The sequence below is a fragment of the Pongo abelii genome, chromosome 21 (genome assembly GCF_028885655.2).
Source record: "Pongo abelii isolate AG06213 chromosome 21, NHGRI_mPonAbe1-v2.0_pri, whole genome shotgun sequence".
Classification (NCBI taxonomy): domain Eukaryota; kingdom Metazoa; phylum Chordata; class Mammalia; order Primates; family Hominidae; genus Pongo; species Pongo abelii.
The window spans coordinates 42372501-42387835 of record NC_072006.2 but is presented as its reverse complement, the minus strand read 5'-3'; positions in this window follow the sequence as shown (position 1 = coordinate 42387835).

Below are 15335 nucleotides of genomic sequence, written 5' to 3'. Positions count from 1 at the left end.
CGCACCACCATGCTCAGCTTATTATTTATTTTTTGTAGACATGGGGTCTTGCTATGTTGCCCAGGCAGGCTGATCTCAAGCTCAAGCGATCTTCTGGACTCAGCCTCCCAAAGTGCTGGGATTATAGGTACGAGCCATTGTGCCCCACCTCATACAAATTTCCATGTTGGCAACTGTAGCTGGATATTTCTGGAGATCTCTGAAAGACAGCATGGAATCCTCGAACACCCCCTGAGGCTTGAGGCATCCAGGGCATTTATCTACCAACCCTCAGGAGTTGGCACTCGTAGACAGCACACACAGCCAGCTCCATTGGTCTTGGCAAAGAGAATTGCCTCCTGGAGCCAGAGGCCAGTTCCTGTGCTCAGAAAGGAAGGACATGTCTTCTGTGCTCCCTGTCTCACGAGGCCCCTTCAACAGGCATGGGCCTTCATTCTCAAGTTCAAGGAACCCTGTGGAATCTTGTCCTTGTCCTCCAGAGAGAATCCTCTCCGCCTTAGAGGTCCCCCATCTCTCTCACCTCCCCACCAAGCCTCCCTGAACTCGATGTCTTCTGTCCCCTTCCCTGCCCCATGTCCACCTCTCTAGGCCCAGCCTCTGTGGCCCAGTGCCATTGGGGTTCTGTGGGTGGCTGGGTCCTGGTGGTTGGGGACCATGGGAAGGGGCCTATCTGTCAGATCTTAGATGGAGCATCCAGAAGCCCCATCCTTCATACTGCCCGGAGTGGCCCCTGCCAGTACCTCTCTGGAGTGTCATTAAGCTGAAAGTGTTTACCTTACCTCTGCAGTAGTATGCATTACTGAAGTGGCCTTTTGGTCACCTAGCTCTGAATTTTCCTGGCTCTAGAAAGAGGCTGGGGGGCACAGGTCCCCCACAATGAGGCTGTGAAGGGGAGAGAGGCAGGCCTGGGCCAGGCATAGGAGGACAACTAGGGCTTCTCAGGAGCTGTCTCAGCCAAGAGTCGCACACTCGATACCTAAAATGGCTTCAGGAATCTTCCAAGACTGAAGACTTCCCCAGGTGTGGTCTAGGGCCTGCCTGCCTCAGAGCCATGAGCAGAGCCGGTCAAAAGGCTTCCTAGGGAATCCTACCCCAGACATTAAAATAGACTCTTGAGGCTGGCAGGTGGCTGGAATCTGCGTTTGTAGCCAAGTGCTCTTCCTGTGTGACTCAGCAAAGTGGGGGTGCTTTTGGGGAACACCCGGGGCTGGGGCCTGAGTCCCCCACCCAAAGCCAGGTTTGATTCTTGCATTCCATTCCCTGCCTTCCATCCAGACAGGCCCAAGGATGCATGAGGCGTTGGATTAGCCTGTCTCCATCCATGCCTGTCGCCTCAGAGAGGGCCGAAGTCCCTTAAAATGCTGTTGCCATAGCAACAGCATCCAACCAGTGGGGACCACAGGCAGGGAGCCACAGAACCTGGGGTGCTGGGATGGAAACTGACTTGTGAGAGACCACAGCTACTGCTAGAAGGAAGGGGGGCAAAGGGGGTACAGGTAATCTAAGAATCCTTGGGTGGGTGGAGTCCCCAAGATTACCTTGTGCATCCCTCTGTTCCCAGAAAGAACTGTTCCCCAACAATCTCTCCCCTCACTGCATCCCCTGGGGAAGAAGGGAATGCAGAAATGAAATATCATAATGAGTAACAATGTATAAAAATATCCAATAATAACAGCTAACATTTCTTCTGCATCTTCTTTGTGCCTAGCTTTGAGCTAAATCCTTTAAAAGCTTTACAGGACTTGTTGAATTTTTTTACAACATTATGAGGACAGATTCCACCCTATTTTACTGAGGAGGAAGCTGAAACTCAGAGAGATTTGGAGGTACCTTTCCCAGTGCCACAGTGAGGGGCAGAGCTGGACTTGATCTGGGCCTAGTTTATTGGCTTTGCCCAAACGTGCCCACAGTAGGGGCATGGCATGGCCTCCCCCAGGGATTCCTTAGGAGTGATGACATAGCTTTGAATCAGCAAAGCCTCAGCCCCTGAGAGGCTGCTCTGAGGAGGCAGAGGCCACAGTGCCCCTCCATGGGATTTTTAAACAAAGTTTGAAGCCTGCTGTGGTGGAAGAAGATGGGCTTTCAAGGAACCCCAGGTCAGCCAGTGATATGACTGTGAACATCCCACTGTGATGGGAACACTTTTTTCAAGCTCGAGGGGCTGGTAGGCAAGAGACAGAAAGAGAAGCACAGCCTGGAAGTCAGGCACTTCAGGTGCCACTCTGCCCTGTTGCTGATGGCCTGGTCACCCGAGGCAGGTTGCTTCCTCTCTCTGGTGCTCAGTTTACCCCATCTTTCCAATGGAGGCATTGGATGGATGAGGATCTTTCTCGTCTTGGAGAGCCCTGCTTTTGAATCCAGGCTTAATAGCCTAGTGCCTCTGAGTAGATAGGTGCTCCTCAGTTTTCCCATCTGTCCATTGGATTTGTCAAGCCTGCTGGGTCGGGAAAGTAAGATCTCCGGATCCTTGTGTTCCACACCAAGCCTTCTTCCTTTCCAGAGGAGTAGCCATCTTGTGAAGGAACAAAGCTTTGAAAAGACTTTTCACTGCTGGGCAGTGATGTGGGGCAGACATAGGACTGAGCCCAAATAGAAGTCTAGGCACTTTACAGTTAGCAAAGCACTTTTTTTGTCCATCTATTTCCCACCTGATATTTACTACAATACTTTGGGTCACAGAAGTCATACTCCGAGATGGCCCCATTTTACAGATGGGAAGACTAAAGCCTGGAGAGGGGCAATGACTTGCCCAAGGTCACACAGCCAGGGAAGGGGCCAAGAAGGGGAAAGCACAGGGTCTGGGCCTGGTTCTGGATCAATGCCAAACCCAGGATTGTGGACGAGCCTGTGTTTTGTCAGCCACTCTGAGGTAGGCCCCTCACACCCTTGTGACACAGACAGGGTGGCTGTCACACCCACTTTAGACCCAGACAGGGTGGCTGGCTGGGGTCAGAATACAGTCTGACCTCATAAAGCAGAGATGTCCTGTTCTCCAGGGGCTGTGAATTGGCCTCCAGCCCAGGACAAATTTGCCTGGTCCCAAACCCCAGCTGAAAATAGCTCTCTGAGGCCAGAGCCAGAGAGTCCCCTGTAGGGTAAGTGCTCTGGATAGGCGGCAGGACTCTGGAGGTCCCATTGCCCTCTGCCTGGGGCATGCTGGGGAACTCTGGGTAGCCGTGTACTTCCTTAGGACCTCCTTTCCCCATCTGTGACATGGAGGGATTAGGTCAGACCAGGGAAGGAAAATTGGTGGTGTTTTGTATGTGGAACCTCTGACCTGCCCTCCCAGTCCTGCTTCCCTCTCTGTGCACTGACCATCCGTCCAGGCACCCAGGCTGGAAACTAGCAAGTTGTCCTCAAACCTCCCCTTAACCCCTAAATCCACTCTCCCGATCTCTCTGTGCACTGACCATCCGTCCGGGCAACCCAGGCTGGAAACTAGCAAGTTGTCCTCAAACCTCCCCTTAACCCCTAAATCCACTCTCCCGATCTCTCTGTGCACTGACCATCCGTCCAGGCACCCAGGCTGGAAACTAGCAAGTTGTCCTCAAACCTCCCCTTAACCCCTAAATCCACTCTCCCGATCTCTCTGTTATCTTCTACTTCTGTCTCCCTCCATCGTCCTCAGCCTCATCCCAGCCTCCATCCTCTAGCCCCAGACAACTATAACAGGGTCCACAGTGGTCTTCCTGCAGTCACTTGGATCCCCTTCATCTGTTCTCCACCCAGAAACTAAAGGGGTCTTTCAAAATGTAAAATAATGTCAGCCCTGCTTAACCCTGACAGTAGCAGGGTAGTAGTAGCTCTCCAGATAGAAAATCCAACCTTTCTGTGATCTACAAAGCCTGTGTCGTCAGCCTCTGCCCTCCACTTCAGCCTCATCTCAATCTCCATGTCTTCTGAGTTCAGAAGCACTAACTTGTTTTCAGTTCCTCAGCCATTCCAAGCTTTTTCTGGGGTCAAGTTCCCCAGAAGTGGACCTAGGGGTGAGGATTCAGGTACAGGTGATTCATTGAAGAGGTGATCACAAGAGAAAGCAGGAAGGGAAGCAGAACGGGGAAGGGAGGAAAGCCAAGGTGCAATTTCAGACCAAGTCCCTGCCTCTGCCTGACTGCCTGGGGGAGCTCTGGAGGATATTTTACACCTCCAAGGCACTTCAGGCTTTCTGCAGAATCATGTGGCACAAAGCAGAGTCTGGTAGCTCCAGGGCAGACCTTAGAAGACAGTTGCAAGTGTGGGCCCATAAAAGATAATATTCTGTATCAATAATATGTAAAAAGCTCTCACAGCTAAATACTACTACTACTACTAATAAATTTTAAACTGGACAAAGGACCTGAATAAGGTTTTCTCCAAAGAAGATGTACAGATGGCCAATAAGCACATGGCAAGATATTCAGCATTACTGGCCATCAGGGAAATGCAAATCAAAACCGCAAGGAGATATTGTTTCACATCCACAAAGATGGCTATAATAAAAAGATATATAACAAGTGTTGGTGAAGATGTGGAGAAATCAGAACTCTCATACACTGCTGGTGGCAATGTAAAATGGTGCAACTACTTTGGCAAGCAGTTTGCCAGTTCCTCAAACTGTTAAACATCAAGTTATCATATGACCAAACAATTCCATTACTAGGTATATACCCAAGAGAAATGAAAACATATCCACACAAAAATTTATGCATGAATGCTTATTGAGAATTATTCCTGATAGTCAAAAAGTAGAAGCAACCCAAATGTTGATTAGCTATTGAATGGATTTTTTAAAAATGGATTTTAAAAATATACACATAATGAAATATTATTTAGCCATTAAAAAGGAATGAAGTCACTTCCTAACATTTTATGAAGCCACTCTTATCCTGATATCAAAGCCAAATATGGACATCACAAAGAAAATTACTAACCTTATGAATATACCTTATGAATATAAATGCAAAAACCCTCAACAAAATGCTAGCAAACCAAACATGACAGCATCTTAAAAGGATTATACAGCATGACCAAGTGGGATTTCTTCTAGAAGTGCAAAGATAGTGAAACATAAGAAAATCTATCAGTGTAATATGCCAAATTAATGGAATGAAGGAAAATAAACCACATGACCATCTTGATGCAGAAAAGGCATTTAACAAAATCCAATAGCTTTTCATGATAAAAACACTCAGAAAAATAGGAATAAAAGTGAACGTACTCAACATGATAAAAGGCATTTACGAAAATCCCACAACCAACATCAAATTCAATGCTGAAAGCCTAAAAGCTTTCTCTCTGAGTCAAGAGAAAGACAAGAGTGCCCACTTGCAGCACTGCTATTCAGTATTTTACTGTAAGTTCTAGCCAGTGCAATTAGACAAGAAAAAGGGGGAAAAGGCATCCAAATGGAAAAGCAGAAGTAAAACTATTTACATATTTAAAAGATCAGATCTCATTCTTTTATATCTCAAAAATCCCAAAGAATCCACATGAAAGCTACTACAGCTAATAAATTCAGCGAAATTTCAAGTTAGAAGATCAACACACAAAAATCAGTTGTGTTTTTATATACCAGCAACAAACAATTCAAAAAGGAAATTAAGAAAGCAATTTCATTTACAACAGCATTAGAAGAATAAAATACCCAGTAATAAATTTAACCAAGGAGATGAAAGATTTATACATGGAAACCTACAAAACATTACTGAAAGAAATTAAAGAAGACCTAAATAAATGGAAAGACACACTATATTCATGGATAGGATTGTTAAGATGTTAATACCACCCAAAGCAATATATAGGTTCAATGTAATCCTATCAAAATTCCAACTGCTTTTTTGTCCAGAAATAAAAAGCCAATTCTCAAATTTAAGACAGATTGCAGTAGGCCCCAAATGGCCAAAACATCTTGGAAAAGAAGGCCAAAGTTGGAGGACCCAGAGCTTTCAATTTCAAAACTTACTGCAAAGGTATGGTAATCAAAACAGTGTGGTACTGCCATAAAGATAAATGTGTGGACAAAGGAATAGAATTTTGAATCCCAAAACAATCCCATGCATCTATGGCCAATGATTTTTGACAAGGGTCCCAAGTCCATTCAATGGAGAAAGAATAGTCTCTTCAACAAATTATGCTGAGACAATTGGATTTCCAAACATAAAAGAATAAAGTTGGACCTCTGCTTCACACCATATAAAAAAATTTACTAAAAATAGATCAACAACCTAAATATAAGAGCTAAAACTATAAAACTCATAGAAAAAGCCAGGAGTGTTGGCTCACGCCTGTAATCCCAGCACTTTGGGAGGCCGAGGAAGGTGGATCACGAGGTCAGGAGATCAAGATCATCCTGGCTAACACGGTGAAACACAATCTCTACTAAAAATACAAAAAAAAAAAAAAAAATTAGGCAGGCGTGGTGGCGGGCGCCTGTAGTCCCAGCTACTCGAGAGGCTGAGGCAGGAGAATGGCATGAACCCGGGAGGCGGAGCTTGCAGTGAGCCGAGATCCCACCACTGCACTCCAGCCTGGGCAACAGAGCGAGACTCCGTCTAAAACAACAACAACAACAACAACAAAAATCATAGAAAAAAACGTAGGGGTAAATCTTAATGAGTTTGGATTTGCCAATAGATACTTCTTAGATATGACACCAAAAATACGATCAGCGTAAATAAAAATGGATAAATTAGACTTCTTCAAAATTAAAATCTTTAGTGCATCAAAGGAAATTATCAAGAAAGTGAAAAGGCAACATATAGAATGGGATAAAATATTTGCAAATTGTATATTTGATAAGAGTTTAATATACAGAATATGTAAAGAATTTCTACTATAACAACAACAAAATACAACCCAGTTACCAAATAGGTAAAGAACTTGAATAGTTATTTCTCCAAAGAAGATGTACAGATGGCCAACAAGCACATGAAAAGATACATCACCAGTCAACAGGGAAATGCAAATCAAAATCACAATGAGATACCGTCTCATAGCTACTAGGATGGCTATAATGTTTTAAATGCAGAAAATAACAAATGTTGGCAAGGACATGAAGAAATTAGAACCCTTATACATGGTTAGTGGGAATGTAAAACGGTGCGGCTGCTGTGTAAAACAGTTTGGAAGTTCCTCAAAAAGTTAAACATAGAATGACCTAGCAGTTCCATTCCTAGTTACATACCCAAAAGATTTGAAAACAGAAACTCAAAGAGACACTTGGATGCCAATGTTTATTGCAGCATTATTCACAACAGCTCAAAGATGGAAATAACCCAAGTGTCCATTAACAGATGAATGAATAAACAAAATATACACATATAATTCCATTTGTTTTATATAATCACATTTTGTTATATATATATATATATATACACACACACACATACAATGGAATATTATCCTGCCACATAAAAAGGAATGAGTTCTGATACACACTACAACATGGATGCACCTTGAAAAGATTATGCTAAGTGAAATATGCCAGACACAAAATGACCAATATGTATGAGTCCATTATATGAAATATCTAGAATAGGCAAATTCATAGAGACATAAAGTAGATAAGAGGTTGCCAGTGGCTGAGAGGAGGTGGGACTGGGGAGTTATTGCCTAATGGGTAGAGAGTTTCTGTTTGGAGTGATGAAAAAGTTTTGGAAAGAGATAGTGGTGATAGGTGTACATTGCAAATGTAATTAATGTCACTGAATTGCACACTTAAAAACAAAATGGTAAATGTTATATATATTTTACCACAATAAAAAGTGTTTAAAGGAAAGAAGTACTGATGCAAGTAATAATATAGATGACTTTGTAAACATTATGCTAAATGAAAGAAGTTAGTCATAAGAGACTACGTATTATATGTCTCCATTTATAGAAATGTCCAGAATAGGCAAATCTATATATAGAGAAAGTAGGTTAGTGGTTGCTTAGGACTGGGGATAGGGGAGGTGGGAGGATATGGCAGTGATCCCTCGAAGATACAGGATTTCTTTTTGAGATGATAAAAATGTTCCAAAATTGACTGTGGTGATGGTTATACATATCTGTGAATATACTAAAAACCATTGAATCATACACTTTAAATAAGTGAATTGCATGGTGGATTGGCTATATCTCAATATAAGTTGTTTAAAACACACAGACACACACACAGAGAGAAGCCAGAGGAGGGAAGCACAGCAACAAGAAGTGATCATAGGGTATCTGGGTGTAGCACTGACAGTGTCTGCTACAAGCTCTTTCTCATCTTAAGGCTTCAGCCTTTTCAACTAGCTAAGCCCTCCTTATCCTTCAGATACCAGCAAGAGATTCAGCCTTTCCTGACCACTCTGAAGTGGTGAAAATCCTCTTTTGTTAAAAACCAGGTACTTCTCCTTCATAGCATGTATCTCGATTGCCATTTTGCAATATTTTATTTAATGCGTATATCCCCTACTAAACTGTGCGTTTCATGAGAGCAGAAATTGAGTCTACCTGTTCAATGTATGTTTGGCACAGGGAAGAAACTTAACAAAGTTTGTCAGATGAATGAATGAATGGATGGATGCCAAATCTTTTCGATTAGAAGGGGCTGCCTACAGCACCTGGTTGGCTCAGTAAGAAAGAATTCTATGTTTGATTAATGATGTCTGCCATGGGTGCTGGCAGGGATATAAGTAGTAGATGTGCCCTAAATTTGCTATCCTTGAACTAGTAGAGCCACCCCTCAGGGTCCCCCATCAGAGGGAGTTCAGGTCTGCCTAGAAACAGAGTCTCACCTCTCCCCCACCTCCCAGGAGAGGAGTGCAGTTGTCATCCCAGCCGGCCTTGCTAATCAATCACACAGCCACGCAGTGCCCGTTAGGATTTGTCATTGAGCCACATCCAGGTGCGCCAGGCAGGAGCAGGCAGGCTCATTTGCATCTCATCTGCATGAAATTTGCATACACCTCCGCAGCCCCCATCTCCTTGCAATTTTCAAGTTAAAATGTCATTACCGCTCCTGTGAAGCCTGTTATTTCTTGATTTCATTCTCCCTGTTCCTCTCCCCCCACTCCCTCCTACGCCTTAGACACTCCAGCCCGGACTGGGAAAAAGGAGAGTAGGAGTTTGAGCTTGGGTTCTGCTGCTGATTCACCGGACTGCCCTCTCTGGGCCGTGTCCGTGGCTCCAGGCACAGGGGCAGGGTTGTGGCTAAGGGAGCTGCCCTTCTAGCAGCCACAGGAAGGCTAATAGGAACTTAGCCACTCAGTGTTCTTCACACTAAGCACCCGATTCTCTGCCGCCAAAGCCTTTGCCCATGCTGTACCCTCCTCCTGGAAAAGCCTTTTCTACATGTCAAAGTATTACCTATCCATAGTAAATGTCCAACAACCTTCACCCATCAGTTCTGTTTCTACCGTGCCACCGGCCACTGGTTGTAGGCTGACTGGTTGAGGCGATAGACACGTGACTCAAGGTAACCAATAAGATTCTTTTTTCCCAGGATTTCGCTTTGGGAATCAGAGATGCTAGGTGGGTTCTGGAGGGAGCATGTGCGGAGGACCACTGTGTCCAGCTATGTCTGTAGAAAACAGAAAGGTGGTCCCCACTGAGGAAGAACCAAAGCTGACGGGCTCAGAGCCAGACTCAAGAGGCCCAGAGGCAGCAACGGCCCTGGCTCGGGTTCAGACCCTTCCCTCCACCCCCAGGTCAGGCTGCCCTGCTCGCTAGGGTTCCCCTGGTCACCACTCTGCCCCTAAGCCTCCTCTTCCCTCCTCCGTTCATGCTTGAGCAAGCTCTAGGGCTTCTGTTCCTCGCCTGGGTGGAACAATACGCAGATTTAATGTGAGCTCAATGAACTTTTGGGGGGAAAGAACTTGATATTTGACATCTCAAAGAGACCATTGAAGTTGTCATGAAGATAAAAAGCTGAACTTCAGTGAGCTTTTATGTATTTATACTGAGAAAAGGGAGCACGATAAGCTCTTTAGAAACAGGTGTTTCTTAGGACCTTAATCTTGACATGACTATGACCCTGCCCAGGGGCCACCTCCTCCAGGAAGCCCACCCTGATGCCCCTGCCCAAGCCTCTCCTACATCTCCGAACCTCACAACCCTCAGTGTGTCCTTCATGCCCAGCACTCACTCCCTTAGCCTGGCCTTCATTCCCCGCAACACTGTGAGTAACCCCAGGGCAAGGCCATATCTGAAAGTGTGAGGTCTGCCTTTTTCAGCATAGTTAATAATAACATTAATACAAAATAATAATGACCTCTTATTTACTGAGCATATATGCTGTGCCAGCATTGTGGGTCATTTACCCTGCGTTATCTCTTTTTATCCTCCCAACGGTTCTACGGGGGTCAATTGGTTCTATAGATCAGGAAACTCAGGATCAGAGGGATTAGGTAACAGGTCTGAGCTCATACAGCCCTTACGTGGTAGGACCAGGATGAAAACTTAGCAGTCTCATTTCAAAGTATGTCCTACACATAGACTTGAATTCCCCTAGGAGTGCCCCCTGACTTGAGGAATTCTCAGAAATATACCTGCCCCAGAACACTTTGGCCCTAACCTGTGGCTGATGCCTGAGCGACTGACATTGGTGCGTCTAGTGCTTGGAGTTAGGCAATGACTATTGCAGTTGTCAATAGAGAGACCAGACATCCCTACTTGTCTTGGCCAGTCCTGGTTAATGCTAACAATCATCACATCATTATTAATAGCTCTCCAAAGTGTTCTGGTTTGGCCAATAAATGACATGGTCACCCCACCCATCTGGTGTGTTTCATTAAGAACAATGTCTCCCCAGGCATGGGTGGAGGGGAAGGGTAGATCTGGTGTCCTCCACACCGCCAAGCAACAAGACTGGAGCTAGGAAGTCCCAGGCCAGGGCAGCCTCAGGGCCGATGGGATGTGGGGATGAGTCACGGCGACTGTCTGATCTGCTGAGATCTGCAGGGAGGAAGCTGCTCACTCGTGCCTGCTCCTCCATGGTTCCCATGCATCCAGCTCACCCTGGGGAAGGGGCTAGGGTCTAACTGCAGCTTCTCCTCCTCGCCTCAACCCCTCTGGAAAGGGTGGCCTGGTTTCCTCTCTGGGCTTCGGTTTGCCTATCTGTTAAAATGGGGACAATTGACCAGGCCCAGTGGCTCATGCCTGTAATCTCAGCACCTTGGGAGGCCAAGGCGGGTGATAACTTGAGGCCAGGATTTCGAGACCAGCCTGGTCAACATGGTGAAACCCCGTCTCTACTAAAAATACAAAAAAGTAGCCAGGCATGGTGGCACACGCCTGTAATCCCAGCTACTCTGGAGGTTGATGCACAGGTGGAGGTTGATGCACAGGTGGAGGTTGCAGTGAGCCAAGATTGCACCACTGCATTCCAGCCTGGGCAAACAGAGTGAGACTCTGTTTCCCCACCTCACCCCCAAAAAATGGGGACGATTATCCTGGCTGCAGCTGCTAGGATAGCTGGGGTTGGGAAATGTGTGGGGCCCACCTGCTTCCACACTTGCCAGGATCTCCTGACAACATAGCCAGATTCAGCCATGGGCCCTGGGAGTTCTGGTTGCCAGTGGCCTGGGTCAGGAAGCTTCCAAGCACTTGAACAGGGCTGGGAGTATGCCAGCATGCCAGCACTTTCAGGGAGGGCCGCTTCCCACCCACAAAACGTGCCCCTGAGTGCAAGTGCCAGGCTTGGGGTCTCGTCCCAGCTCCACCATTCATTCTCTAAGTCACATATCCTCCTCTGGAAATGGGGTGACAGAGGAGTCCTACCCTCCAGCGCTGTTGGGGGGTTGTGTGAGGTGAAGCACTGGCATGTGAGTGCCATGAGTGGGAGGTGGCATGATTATTAATATTAGACCCTTTTTATTTTGTTTTGTTTTGTTTTTTTTGAGACAGAGTCTCACTCTGTTGTCCAGGCTGGAGTGCAATGGTGCTATCTCAGCTCACTGCAACCTCTGCCTCCTGGGTTCAAGCGATTCTCCTGCCTCAGCCTCCCAAGTAGCTGGGATTACAGGAATGTGCCACCACACCCAGCTAATTTTTTTTTTTTTTTCGGTAGAGACCGTGTTTCACCATGTTGGCCAGGCTGGTCTCAAACTGCTGACCTCAGGTGATCCACCTGCCTTGGCCTCCCAAAGTGCTAGGATTACAGGCATGAGCCACTGTGCCCGGCCTAGACCCATGTACATACAAGGGATTCTGAAGCCCCAGAGGCCTCTGCTGGACTGCCTCAGTGGAAGAGGCAGGGCCCTGGGTTCTAGTCTCAGCTCAGCCTCTGGCTTATTGTGAGACCCCAGCAAGTCCCTCCCTGTCTGGAGTCCAGGAGTCCTCCTCCAACTCACTCTCATTGCTGGGGAGAGGATCAGATGGTAGAGGAGGTGGAATTCAGGAATGAGCCAGGTCAGAGAGCCATTGTTAGTTTGACTGGGGGCTGCTCAGGCTTTCAGATCTCCCCTTCAGAGCCTCAGCAACTCTGACCTCAGTGATTCCTTCCACTCTGCAATCATCTGCGGCAGCCGTGTGACCCTGGTGCACCCCAGCCTCTGGCGGGGACCCTATTCCACCCAGCTGCTCTCTGAAGGCCTCTGCTCTGGGGGCCCATGCCAGGACCCCAGCTCCACCCTCCAGCCCACCACACATAATCACATCCTGTGGCTTGGGAGGCATTTCCCAGCTGGTTTTGTCTCAACATTTCCCCATCTGCTTGGCCAACTCTACTGCAAATGCTGGGGTCACCAGGGCTGATGTGTGGGTGGGAGCTGTTTGCTTTTGTTTCCTTCATTGTTTTTTTTTTTTTTTTTGGAGACAAAGTCTCACTCTGTTGCTCAGGCTGGAGTGTAGTGGCACAGTCTTGGCTCACTGCAACCTCCTCCTCCCAAGTTCAAGCAATTCTCCTGCCTCGGCCTCCTGAATAGCTGGGATTACAGGCATCTGTCACCATGCCTGGCTAATTTTTTTATTTTTAGTAGAGAGGGGGTTTCACCATGTTGGCCAGGCTGGTCTCGAACTCCTGACCTCGTGATCCGCCTGCCTCGGCCTCCCAAAGTGCTGGGATTACATGCATGAACCACTGTGCACCCAGCCCTCCTTCACTGTTTGTAAGAAAAAAGGCTTAACTCTGACTGCGAATACAGTCCTACTGCGGCAATGGCTCAGGGTTACTTTGGAAGGAGACCCAGGTTTAAGCATGGGCTGGTTTTGACCAGAAAAGGCTTGGATGGGTCTGGAGGGAGGGGTCTGAACAGCTTGGGCTCCCAGTAACAGGGCTGATGCTGCCTTGAATCAGTGAAGCAAGGTTCTAGGCCCAGACTCCACATGGGGGCCTCCCACTATGGGCATGGGGTAGATTGTATTGGCCATAGTTGGCTACAACATCACCCATCCCATATGGGTTTCTTACACTGTGACCTTGACTGTCCTTCTATTGAGCAGTGGGGGTCTATGTTCCTTCCCCTTTGTGACTGTCTTGACAATAGAGTGTGACGGAAGTGACAACATGTGCCTTCCATGGCTATGTCATCAAAATGCATTTCCACCTAACTCTCTTGGAGCCCAGCCACCATGCTGTGGGGAAGCCCAAACAGTCCGTGCAGAGAGACCCCTCAGAGGGGCCATGTGGAGGTGCTCTGGCAATGGCCCAGCTGAACTCCCAGCTGACAGCCAGTGTCAATCCTCAGACCTGCAAGTGCAGATGCTTCCAGATGATTCCAGCCTCCAGCCATTGAGTCACCCTTCAAGTGTTCCCAGCTGACATCACGTATCAGGACAAACTGTCTCTCCTTACGCTACGCCTGCTTTCCTGACCCGCAGGACCCTGCGCGTTTTACACCACGAAGTTTTGATGCAGTGATAGTAGCCAAACAGTGTCTTACCAGGGTCTGCCCCACCCAAAGTTCAGGGCAGCTTCTCCCTTCCTATGGGCAGCTTCACCCCCCTCTCATCACTGGACCTCACCCAGAACATTCCTTCATTGTCCAGGTGAAGAAACAGGATCAGAGGGATGAGGGACTTGCCTAGAGTCCCACGGCCTTCGGTGCTTAATTGCTTTGCACGGGGAAGCTCTGATTCAGTCAGATCCCTTAGAGCAATCACAAACTGCAGCCTGTAGATTGGCCTCGGGACCTGTTTTTGTAAATAAAGTTTTATTGCAACACAGCCATGCCTATTCATTGATAGATTATCTGTGGCTGCTTTCGAACTACAAAGACACAGTTGGTTCTGGCCCACAAAGCCTATTATCTGTCCCTTTACAGAAAAGGTTTGCAGATAATTCCTGCCTTAAAGATGTAAGGAAGCTGCAGTCCTTTCTAAAGGTTCAAACCTCTCCAAGAGACAAGTTGAAAATTTTTTTAGCAAAGAGCTCTAAGGAGATCTGGGTTCTAATCTCTGCGCCCTCTCCAAGCCTCAGTTTTCTCTTCTACAAAACAGGGCAGTAACTGTTTCTGCTAATTGAGAGTAAATTAGGGTAAAGCCTCCGCTGTGTGCCAAGTGCCAGCATGCAGCAGGCCCTCTTGTGAGCCCCTGCCCACGCCCTTTCCTTCCACCCAGAGATGCTTCTGGCATTCAGGGAGAGCAAGAATGGAGCCGGAACCCCCAGGGAAGTTAGCTCATCCGCCTTGGTGGCTTCACCTCATTTAGGATGTTAATTAAATAGATTTGCATAATGTGCTCACTGAGGTGTTATTTTACGTGCACATTTAAATCATTTAATCATCTGTGTTTTCCCCTCTCTTAATCATGATGATACCAAGATGGGGACGGGGTGGTGTAAGAAAGAAAGGAAACTATGTGTCTCCAGGTCTCTCTGTGTCTCCTTTCTTTCGTCTCTGTCTGTCTGTCCGTCTCTCTTCCTCTCTCTCTCTCTCACACACACACACACGCACATATGCAAACACATTGACAAAATGCACTCAGGTTTGTAACCCCAATGTCCAATGCATCCTCCATCTCCATCACTGGACTCCAGCCACACCGGCCTTCTTGCCATTCCTCACACATCAAGTGCATTCCTGCCCCAGGATCTTTGCACTTACTCTTCCCTTGGCTTTGTATACCCTTGGTGTACTCATTCCCCAGATATCCACATAGTTTCCTCTCTCGCTTCCTTTAGGTCTTTACTCAAACGTTACCTCTTGAGAGAGGACTTCCTTGACCTCACTGTCTTATTTAGCAGTTTTGTCCCTCTGTATTTTCCTGCAAAGTACTTATCACCGGCCAATATTATGTATACACATGTTTGTTTATTTGTCTGCTGTTGGACTCCCTTAGCAGAATGTAAGCTCCACAAACGCAGGCCTTTAATTTTTGGGTTTTGTTCTTTTGCTTGTTTTTTGTTTACTGCTGTCTCCCCCAGTGTTTAGAACATTGCCTGGCACATAGCA